Source organism: Triturus cristatus, chromosome 7, assembly GCF_964204655.1.
Source record: "Triturus cristatus chromosome 7, aTriCri1.1, whole genome shotgun sequence".
Classification (NCBI taxonomy): Eukaryota; Metazoa; Chordata; class Amphibia; order Caudata; family Salamandridae; genus Triturus; species Triturus cristatus.
Window position 1 is genome coordinate 789027753 of NC_140590.1, and position 12278 is coordinate 789040030.

General features: G+C 46.3%; 1 protein-coding gene across 3 annotated transcripts in view; it reads right to left on the minus strand.

Moving 5' to 3' along the window:
* SGCD (sarcoglycan delta) overlaps nucleotides 1-12278 on the minus strand; it is a 941570-nt gene that overhangs the window by 547396 nt on the left and 381896 nt on the right. For all 3 annotated transcript variants that reach the window (XM_085617616.1, XM_085617618.1, XM_085617617.1), the window contains exon 2: nucleotides 7000-7225. The gene's annotated coding sequence lies outside the window, so the exon portion shown is untranslated. The remainder of the gene's footprint in view (nucleotides 1-6999; nucleotides 7226-12278) is intronic.

Genomic DNA, 12278 nt, shown 5'->3' on the forward strand with positions numbered 1-12278 from the left:
CCTTTCAGGTGTCTCATGATGCAGGTGGCTTTGTGAGGGTCACACCACCACTGTTGTAAGTTCGTGACCCCTTTAGACTGTATCGAGGGGCAGCGCAAGCATTTTAACAAATCACCAGGAGCGGCTGCAGTGGTAGATTTCCTCTGCTGGCAGCGGTACCGGTTACTCTAACTCTGCCACAGAAGCATTGGACTGAATGTCAGCAGGGCAGAGGCACTGCGGAAAGTGGGCATTACTGTGGATTATTGAGGATACTGTGTGTGCATCGGCGCTGCAGGGAGGGGACGCGTCTTGAAAATGCACTCGCACAGCAGAGTCACAACCTTTCCTGGCGATGCTGACCATTGTGCACCAAGGCCCATCCTTCTTTTACATATTAACACTGTGGTGAGGTAGGACCAGTGATGCAGGCCAATGGCACCCTTGAAGAGGCTGGGGTCGGAGGATAGCACCATGGTGACAATGATGCTGGACATCACAATATCAGTGGCCCGTTACTGGAGATGAACGCAGGCGGCATAGAGGCCTAAGCAATGAGCTATAACCCCTCGCCAGACACTCGTGATGCTTAGTGTGAAGCAGGGCCAAGCAAGCGGCCTTGGCAGAGGCTCTGGGTGCAGAAGGTGCAATGGCTGGGACTTCTTGAGGGTACTCAGTTGCAAAATATTCAGTTACCACCAATGGTGCTTTCACCAATCACAGTTCTCACTCTTGGGGTCACTGCACTGTGCACAGTAGAGGGTACTCTCATCGCCCAAACTCTATGCACCCCTGCAACTTTGCGGGGAAGGTGACACAGCAATTTGTCTTCTCAGCTCGTGATGTGGCTCGACAGGTTCTCTCTCCTGAGGGTACAGTTCAACAATGCTTAGGCAGGGGGTCAGAACTGCAAGTGAAGACTTCCTGCAACAGGATATTCCTTTGCAGGGACAACCTTGGTTTGGAGGTGGAAGGCAGACAAAACAAGCACTGAAGGTCTAGGAGGAATAGTGTACCCTGATTTTTCCACTGGTTTAGGAAGAGGCCCCCTTTGGGGATGCCACCCCCCGGACCCTGCTTGGAAGGAATCCCACCCAGTGCAGGTATAGGACCGGCCCATGGTGCAAAACTAGAAAAAATGGGCACAGCACCTATCTTGAATCAATGGCATGCTTTCCTAAGGAGTGGCCTTGTTCTCCTTGCTCTGAATAACTAAGTGATCGTGATCCATCAACCACTTGGCACCTTGTGCACACAGTATAGAGCAGTATAGGCATGTGAGGTCACTTCCTTAAAGCCATCATAGATAAGTCTGGGCACCAAACAGTCCCCCGTCTAGCATTGGTGTCCGCTGACCCCTATTGCAGAATGTCAGCTGCAGAACAACAAAGCTCCTTGCAGGCGCACTCCTAGAGTGAGAGGGGGTGTTAGTCCTTTGTAGACCCCGGGGTCCTGCATTGTCCAGAATGCGATATTATTCTCCGGCACCCTCACTCACCAGTGAGGCAGAGGATCCAATGCGGCAGCCATAAACCCAGTAATATGGTGCCCTGCGGGGCTTTTTTAGGTAAAAAATAATCAACAGCACCCAGGCAAACTATTCTAGGTCCAATACATGTAAAAGTTAAAGGCCATCCAAGGATTGGCTGAAGATGTGCTGGAAGACTCAAGAATAGTTCCACAAGGTCTGAATGGGCCCCGTCAGCACGGAGCAGAATCCCTATATAGTCTCTGTGCAAGCGCAACACATACCATTTGTGTAATACCCAATAAAATGAGTTTGGCACACAGTACTCATGTCTGTGATAGTTGGGTACATGGTGGTGACATCTATATCTGTGCAGCCATGGATGCAATGTCTCATTCATAGGGACAGCGCAGCGGACATAGAGCACGGAACACTGCCATCACTGACCCTCAGGTGAAGGAAACCCACTCACGTTAACCAGAAATACAGTAACGGCCGGCACGAATTGTGGGCAGGGAGGGAAAGAGTGCGGAGGAGGAAAGGGAATGTACATTATTTTTAAAACACACCTACCTTATCGTCACGTCCTGCGTCTCTGCTTCGTCTCTCCTCTGTGTCAGAACAGTAACCCGGAAGCACATCTAGGCTCCCCTGACCCATTACAATGCTGCAATGCAGCGTTGTGACTGGTCTGAGTGCTGTGGTTCATCGTTCAGATGTGGAAAGGGAGCCTGGGCATGCTCTTCACCCAGACTGTAATGCAGCCTGGATGGGAAACATGGAAAGTGCATGACTGTTTGGCCGCACTTCAGTGTGCCCACCTCTCCTCCCTGCCCACCGCTTGAAAAGCAGCTGGAACAAATAAAATGATAACATTCAGTTGTTATAATTTTAGTTTTCCTTTTGTCACACTGCTTAAAAGGAGTGGGCAATGCTCCTTCACCTTTGGGGAGGATCCGCCACTGCAGAAAAAGCTGTGCCATCTTCAGCAGACATATGAAGAAAGAAATTATACCCTGGGTGATGACCCCTCCTCCATTCGGAGGGACCGGTGTGGGTAATAAAGGATTTCAAATGTCCCAGTATATCACTTGATTTATAAATTACAGTTCCTGTCGGGCACTGATGGCTGACATCTCGGATTCCTCAAAATCACTGGTTTGCTACATTTGCAGGCCCTGCCCTTTGTCGGACGGTTGCAGGGGCGTAGCTTGGTCAGTAAGACTGAGGGAGTGTGAGCTCAGGTTGTCCGAGAACCCTGCTGGCATAGCATGGTACAAAACGTGTATAGGAAAGCAGTGCAGAAGGGGAGAGAAGGAGCTGAGTGCAGAGTGTAAGGGGCACTTAATGCAATATTTTGTAAAATACCCAAAACATTTTAAGACATTTAAAACATAGATGAGAGACAGTGTGCGTGCCTGTGTTTGTATGTTTATGTGTATAATTATCCCAGATGAAATCCGACAGACTTCTCATCACACCTGATTGAAAAGATCTGTACCCAAGCATTTACTGGAGAATAGATTTATTGAGGGGAGGGGGTGTAGCACCCTAAATACTCCCATGAAGCTACGCCCCTGGACAGTCTATTACATTAAGATCCACAAGAGATTCACAAAACAATCGTGTTTCGACTGCCTTTTGCAAGACATTTTAACTAAACTGTTGACATGTTTCCTGTGAAGGATGCCGCTTCTGTTACCGATGTTATGTCTGGACTGTGTGTGCGAGAGTGAGGCGTCCCTGCGGCTGGCTCTGCTGTTCGAAGCGTGCACTATTATTGGCTTTGTTGTACATGTCTGTCTTTTAGGGGAGCGCTATTCAGGCCGCTATCCAAGCTGTACCACTTCTGTCTGCATTATGTGTATCAGAGGATTTATACCCACCCATAAGCAGCCACAGAGCGCATTGTATGTGATCTCCGAACTGTGAGGCACTTTTAATGTGCCTGGTGGGAAGGGTTTGTGTTTGTGGGGCGGCCTTGATTGTAAGTGTTGGACGCATAAGGTGACCTTGTAGCTGTGCTTAATCGTGTGATGTGGAAAGATGTGACAAGTTTTGGGGTCGCAGTTCGACACATATTGTTTCGTTGGGATGTGTCAACCTCATGGCACCGTGTGGTTGTTAATAGTCAGGAGTGTAATGCTCGGAGACATTCGAGGTTTGTTGATTGTTCTTAAGCGCGTAGAGACTGAGTTCCAGAGCTTGCTGTCTCGACAGACACTCTGAACCTTGCCTCAGTCCCGAGCAAGTGGGACTGCCACGATCTCATTCACCCTCCTTCACTGTCAGCAGGCCAGAGCTCTGCTTTCTGAAACCCTAGGTATCAGGATTGTGGCAGCATAGACACTATGAGGCCCATTAGGATGGCGGGCAGACTTCCGTCCGCCCGCCACCATAGCGGTGCTGGGACCGGCCACAAGTGGTGCGGCGGTCCCGCACCTGCGATTAGGATGCCACCGCCACCTTGGCTGTGGCATCCTTCATTCCCAGCATTGTGGCGGGCGGTGCTGTGAGCACCGCCCGCCACAATGCTGGGAATGCACTGCGTGCATTGTCATGCACAAGGTGACAGGCACTGCGAGGTGCTGCCACCATGTCCATGACCCCCCCTGTGCACCCCCACCCCCCCAATACCCTGGGGGACTGCAATGGGCCCCCGGAAGAGAATTCCGCATGCGTTGCCAGCACGGAAAGGCTAGTTTCCGCACCCATGCAAATATGGATGGCGGTGTCTAGCAGACACCACCAACATATTAAACCCTTTTCCGCCCGGTCGACTTGTCGACCGGGCGGAAAAGCGGCAGACGGTCTTCCCGTCCGCCACGGTACCCCCTGCCATACTAATATGTCGGGGGGTAAATGGGTGGCGGGCGTGGATGGATGTAGGGAGGATCGCCTCCGCCATGCGGGCGGAGGCGATCCGCCCTACATCCTAATGGGCCTCTATGTATATTGACCCTTATGGAAACAATTTTCTCTCAGAAAAGTTCTGCCCCAAATTCCTGTTCCTAGTTTTACATCCTGGCAGTCTAAAGTCACAAATATAGAAGCAGAACCCTCTTATGCCGTAGGATTAAGGCCATATCATGAACCCCTTAAGTGCTTATGTTCAGGCCCACAAGGGTTCCAAACACCGGTTTTGCTGAAATTGCTTTGCCTACAGTGCATACATTATCTCAGAACATCTATAGTTAGTATGCAGGCTTTAAAAAGCACAGCTCAGAAATGTTAAGAGGCACTAAGTGCTTTGTGTTTCTGAGGCGCACTTTCTAAAGTTCATGTTCCAATGCGAACATGTACCAGGTTAATGCATGCGCTGCGAACAGTGGAATTTCAGCAATCAGCGAGTGTTTGGGGCCATTTCTGAGCCGAAGTGTTGACGATAGAAGTGTTCATGTTCCTGCAACAGGATCACCAAGTTCACTCTGCATTGCTACTGCTTCCAAAGTCCAAAGGAACCTTGGAAATGTTGCTGCTGAAGCAAGGCTTGGCACTTGGCAACATCAGAAAGGTGAAGTACACACATGCCTAGCAGGAGCACAGTTCCCGCACCACTATCAGATAAACAAAGGCCTCCATGCCTGGCACATATCAAAGCTGATAAGTCATTGAGAAGGGTTTCAAATCAAAAGAAAATTCTGAAGGCCTGGCGCAACATTGTAAAATAAACACATGGAGAATGAAGAAAACATTCATGAAAATATACAGATGTTTGCCTTGATTATCTTCATACATTAACGAATTCACATCTTATGCCACTCCAGCCTAACTTCATACACAGTACAAAATGCACAGGCAGGTCCCAAGGCCTCCTGGGATCTCTTCACTACCACCTCTGATTTTTCACACATCACATTTGTTCTGTCGCCAGAGGTCACAAAGCCATTAATTCCCTAGCAGACATTTCTCCTATGACCAGGGGCAGCCAGAATGAGCCCTTTTGTTTTCATACAGCAGTGAAACAGTTATTAGCCCAGTGCTTTCTTAGTATCTTAAGACAAAGAATAGGGCAGTGCGACCATGGCTGACAATAACAGAGCCCTGAACCTGTGATTCGATTGAAGAATTGAGCAGCATGGAAGTGTGTTACATGTCCATGTTAACCCTTTATCTTCTGCAATCAATTATTGATGAGGAGCAAAAAAAAACTGCATCCATGCACATCTTTGACATGGGGTGGGATTGGACTGCTGAAAAGAGGAGTTTGAGCGCGGAGAAAAAAGTCAGGCACAGAAGTGAGAGAAAAGAAGTGAGAGAAACAAGTTAAATGAAAAAAACAAATTCAAGGAAAGGGTGGAAAGAAGGGGGTGAAGTGCTGGAAAGTATGAAGGAAAACGGACAATAGTAATGAAAGAGGAAATTGATTAAATAAAGCAAATTTTTTTACCACCCTATGATTTTTTAGAGAGCATAAAAAGAGCGAGCACTGATAACTGCAAATCTATATAATTTTGTGACAGATTGGAACACACTGAAAAACACTTTAATTAACAACAAATAGAAACCGAAAGCAAGAAAGTCTAGATGTATGTCAGAATATCGACAAAAGAAATATTATCCTACAAAAGAAATATCATCTTACAAAACAAATTTCATATCCAGAAAATACAATGCCACAATATTGGGCACGTAAGCGTCAAGGACGTGGATGTGGAGTTAAGGACAATACATCTTTATCTACCTAAATTTGCTTACCTTCACAGTACTTTGGTTTATGATATTTAGGATACAATGCTTTTTTAATAAGATATTTAAAATTTTACATTCTGGTAGTACACCATGGGCATGATCATGTGATCCAGTCTGTAGGTGTATGTGCTGTTACAGTAAATATGGATAATAGCACCATTAAATTGGTCCGGTTACCTATATTATGACATCCCTGCAGGTCTAGGTTTAAAAGAGGTTCTATTCGAGGCCGGGGGTATTTAAAGTTTGGCAAAGCGGGAGCACAGCCACAAATTGGGTGGGGTCCCATTCCTCTAATCAATGATTTTTTACTAAAGGGGCTCCTACTGTGTTGGCAAGAGCAGTTTTGACAAAAAATGCTCCAGCAACCAAGTAATTGGGTGGGAGGTCTGCAGCCCTCTTGAGCGGGTGCTGTCTCGCCCATAAGACAGTAAATGACCCCGTCAATGTCAATGTTTGTCCTGATAATTTACATCTCTATGCCTTTCCTACATCATGTTTTCTTACTTATACTTTTGTATTTTTCTCCAAGCTTTCTCAATGAGTACTAGCCATGACACCCATGATTCATTACTCTTCCTCTTTGCAGCGAATATTTCGCTTATTTCAGGTGACTTTAATATTAGTTTTTAACTGAGGAGAGGTGCCTCTTGTCAACCATATAAACATTTACAGACAGCAAAAGGGGACTTTCTCAGACCGGAGAAGCACTTGAAGGGCTTCCATTGAAAGATACCAGACTGGCATATAACTTGCCAGGTCCAGCAATAGACAGCAGAACTTTCCATCCCATCCCATCCAAAAACACCATGGCACACAGGCTGCTCTCTCAAAGAAAAGGGAACACCACCAGAGCTTACCTTAGCTGTCCAAGTATTTTGATACTTTCCCCTCTATCCGCTTCAGAGAACCATTTGAATGCGGACGTCTCTTCGCCGTCTGCCTGTCTTAGTCTCTTGGGGCTGCTTCTAAGGCCCCCCGCAGTGCAGCAGGTCTGCCCCCTGTGCACCCACTCCAGGCTGGCACCTTAGAGTGAGGTCCCGAGGGATGGGCCCAAAATCTCCCGCTGTTCAAGCTCGGAGTAGCCTGCAAAGAAAAAGAAGCCAGTAGCCTAGTTAGAAAAACAGAAGCAGTTCCATACAAAGGCAAGGGTCATGTTTTGCGAGATAAATTCCGGGAAAATTCATCATTTGTGACACTTTTGGGACAGCCATATCTGAATACATAAGCGGTAGTTGAAAGCTCTGCCCATTTATGTCGTACATTGAATTCTATTTCATGAAGATTCACTACTGCATTCATTAGAAAGAGCCATGATCTGTGTGACCCAATGCTGACCTTGCAAGGGGATTCTGCAGGAGAGGCAATTTTAAAAACTAGAAATCTAACTTTTCATTTTTTCCCTTTTTGGACCTCCAAAATTTTAATTTTATCATACAGTTGAACACTGATTTAGAATCAGTGTGTCCCTCTCTTCAATGTTTTACAGTTTGAATGACATAAATACATAGTGTGACCAAGAAACCCCACCCTTCAGTTTGAGAGAAAGGACAGATCTACCAACAGCAAGGCTAGGAATTGGCCAGGGTTGATTTTTTATATATTGTAAAGCAGAGTTATGTCCAAATCCCGCCAATTGCTGCGTGGTTCAAATGTTTTCCCGTTCAAGCAACACAATGACAACGGGAATAACACAAGGCTCCAACAAGAAAACTGGCATGTGAGATTTGGGGTCCCATAGTGCAACTCCCAGTCACTAGGAAGCCTTCTGGTGCGATTTTCTAACACGAGCGATCGCAGGAGCGGCCAGAGGGCTGTTTCTCAATAGATTTGCTAGCTGAACGGCAGCACAATCAACTCTAATGCCCACGCACTCTTTCGCACTGCATGTTGCCGTTTGTGCTGAATTTTCAGCCTGGAAGACGCTACAGGTGCTAAATCACAGGGCGAGAAGCACAACGTAAATTTTTTATGCCTGTTGGTGGAACTCTGTGGAATCTCAGAGTTATTGTGTAACTCCACGGAATTCCGCTGAGTGAAATTTGATGTGTTCCGCCCACCTCTAACTATAAGTCTTGTCTGTAATTGAAAGCATGGACGCACATCTTGAACCTGTACACAACGTCCTTCTCAGTTGAGATCCACCAGTATACCTACCATATTCAACTCTGCGTGAACTAATGCACATCCTGACGTCCATTGACTAAAAGACTGCTATCATCCTATAGATACATGTCTATTTGGTGCCATCCTCAAGATGAATCCATTGAAGGTTGAACATATCCTCATGATCAATACTTCCAGGCAAGCCCAGTTCCAGGACTCACTAACTCTGACAATAAGCATGGTGTATTGGCCGCAACTATTTATCAGATATAACAAATTTGCATTCACCATATTCACTGATGTACCATTCAAAATCTCAATTTCTAAGAAAAACACATACATATTGGACCAGATCACCCTTCTGTGCATGAGAAAACCCTACTTGTCCACTTGGGGTGAAAAATCATTGTGCAGGCCCAGGATAGTGGTGACATTTTGCTCAAGGCAGTGTCAGGCTACACCCTACCAACATCTTGCATTCTTTTCTGGAGTCATCAAAGAACTAAAATAGTAGAACCACATCAGTATAACGTTGCTGCTGCTAAATTAGTTGCTCTAAGGCCGGATTTATCTTCAATACTTAATGCGTCACCTGCAATACACTGATGTCTCCTACTGCATGAACAGGTATGGCTTATAACTGATAATGTCTCTTTCAGTTATACGTTTAGGCTCTCAATAAGTCATCATGCATGCACTCTGTCACTCATTGTTGTACTCTTACATCTTTTCACCTACCTTCTGACTTATTCTAGCATTTATCCACTTACTCATTACAATAAAACAGACACACATAGTTCCACAAATAAATGGAAGATAAATGAAAAGAATAAGAGAAGGAAAAAGAAAATATGCCACCACCTCAACTCAGCATACATATTCTTGCAATACAAAAGTAAAATTAAACCTAGTAGTTAGTAGCCACCTTGCAATGGCATTGTACATAGTGCATCAGTGTCTTGAAGTTCAAATTTAGCCGGCACATTTAGAAGCTAAGTGTTGGCCATCTTGGGGTGGTAAAACAATGATACACTATGCGCAATAGCATTTCAAGGTAGTCGCTAAGCAAACATCACACTGGTTAGCCATCTTTGCATGCTAAAGTAAATACAGCTTCACTATTGTACTGAGACAAGGTGGCAAACATAGTGCTTTCTAAACATGGTGGCCATCTTGGAACAGTAAAACAATGATACACTATAGACAATAACATTTCAAGATGGCTGTCCTGATGAGAAATAGTGGCAGCACAAGATACAGCACACTGCAGATGAAATGTTGGGCTTGCAAATAGTCCGGTAGGACTGTCTGGGGACCTGCAGAATACCCCCAAAAATGGAGAATAGAAGAAATGAAAGTGGACCTAAAAAAAGGACAAATGGAAAACTAAGGACTGACTAGCAGACCAGACATTAAAGAACACTTGTATTCAGGTGAATATGGGCATATGATCAGGCCAAGAACCATTACTCACAGGACTATGGACCCAATGGTAGATATAAGCTAACAGATTGCCCCATGCAGTATGCCGTCCTGGGGAGAAGTAGAATGAAAATGACACTTGAATGGACAGAAGAAGGCTGGTGTGAAAACCCTCTAAGTACTCTATGTATGCTTATCTATGCATGCAGAATTATTTTTAATCGTAATTTTTTATTTGTACAAGGCGTGGCAGACTTTTTCTCACTTAAGTAGGTCTAACAAGGATGACCACAGTATTAACCTTCCACCCCAAAGGGTTTATATGAAGTGAGTAATCAACACCAAAACCCTTGTTTACTAATGTCATCTGTGAAATTCGATGTAACAAAATACCAGTCAAGTCTTCAAGACGGTCTACTAACAATCTGCCCTTAAACAACTATCACCAATAATAAATGCATTCTACAATAGGTACATCAGGCCTTTTACCGTTGTCATAACTTTCAGTATAAACAGATTAGAAGTATTGCATTTGACATAAATTTTCCCAATTAACCAATTAAGCAAACAACCTTCGTTATAGGTTCGTTACCATAATGAACATCGGTCTATGTGTACACAATCTGGAAACCACCAGGAAAAGTCATAGAATTAGAAATAAGTATAAAAAAATTACAGTTGACAAAACTATAGACAGCCCCTGTGAAAAGGGACAACCGAGGATTATCATCTTGGAAATCTTCAACTTCAGATGTTTGTCACATCAGGCAACCAACACCAAAACCCTTGCTTACTATGCTAATATGCTAATCTGTGATATTCCAGGCAGTTAAATATCTGTCTTTACTCTTAGGACCCGGACCCCCCAGGTTGGCTCCCGGCCCCACCCCATCCAAACCCACAAATCAATACTTGACGACCAGAGCTGTGGGTAAAAGAGGCCATGTTTATTACACACCATCACAAACATGACAATATATAATTAATACAATTTGATACGATATGGATTTATCAAATTCAATCGCGAAACAATATTTACATTTATGTTGCCATAACATCATGATCCATCAGCAAATCTGACAGAACTCAATTCTATATACACGAAGAATGTTGTCTATTGCTCCAGCACTAAGGGGCCTTCTGGCTCGCGTCCCCCAACCAACTGAGAACCACGCAAGGCGCAACCCATCTGCGTCCTTGAGAGGTGAGCCCCTGCCATCTGGTCCTTGTCCGCCACCTGAGGGGCCCACCCCTCCACCACCAGGCTGCCCATCGGGGCTCGTAGGAAATAACCAGGGGCGGATGCCCCATGCCCTAGTTTGTAAACTGGCGCCCTTGCCCCCAGCCGGTGTCTCCATTCTCTCTGGGGTGAGCTTACCGTCTCTCCCCCTCAGTGCTGGCCTAGGGAGTATGCAGGAGACTCCCCTTAACAATGTAAAGGCAATTTATGTGGCCTCCTTACCGCCACAAGGGAGACCAGGGCAGACCGCCCTTCGCCCTCCCCACCACGAGGCAACCCCTGGACCATTAGGTTCCCATCAATCTTCAGGCTCGGAGCTATGTCGGATTCAAATGCACGGATTCATCAATCTGGGTCCCAGGTATACACGTGCCCACCGTTGCAGTGAACCATACGATCCCATGCCCCAATTTGTGGGTGTACCACCAAGTAGGCCCCTGCCCAGGGTAACGCAAGGCCCTACCGGCCTTCCAGGCAATTGGCTGAAACATAACAGGGCATCTGACATTAGACCTCGCCCTTAATTTTGTCCTGGTTCTATGGGACCACGCTATCTTGGAGACGTCCTATCCCAATATGGGCAAACCCAGACAGAGCTCCCTCGAGGCCCGGTGACACAGCCCAAATGTATCATTACCTCTGTAAATGTATAATGAACCAACTCAGGGAACTGCAGTCCCCCATGGCACATGGCGTCTTCCACCAGCTGCTAATGTGCGGGATCTGAGGGTCACCCATGTCACTCACCCGAGGGAGACCTTATCACCGCCCCCAGCTTCAACTCGCGCAGCTGCTGCCAAAGAGCAATATGGGTCCAACGCACGGACAAGCGACCCAACATCTACACCGCTTTGGCAGACATACTACCTCAATCTTGCCCGGTGAAATCTCCGGCATGCTGTGCATGTCCTGGCCCCAATTCTGATTAGAGTGACCAACTACCTCGATCCACCAGCTGCCTGAATAGTCCAGCATGTGATATGCCCTAACTTTGCACAAGTCTGCACCTGATAATCGATGGGCATGTACGCCCCCCCTGAGCATCAACCAGCCGGGGCCAGCGCCGTAAGGAAGAGAGGGCGAGGACCAGGGCAAGTTGCCCTAAATAGGGCCATGCCCACTCCTCCCCTTCGTTGTTGCCGGCTCCAGCCGGAAGTGACATCACAACGTTTGCCCCGGAAGTGATTCCTGCTGTGGAGACGCCCAATCCATTGACGAGGAACCAAGAAGGGGGGGGGCGTGACCGGGCTCCCGGGGGGCCGCCTCCTAATGGCGCGCTTCATTATATTTTGCGCTTTTCCAGAAGCCTTTAATCAAATGTTATGACAATCCACCTTTAAAGATCTATTGACATTAACAGATGCTCTGTGT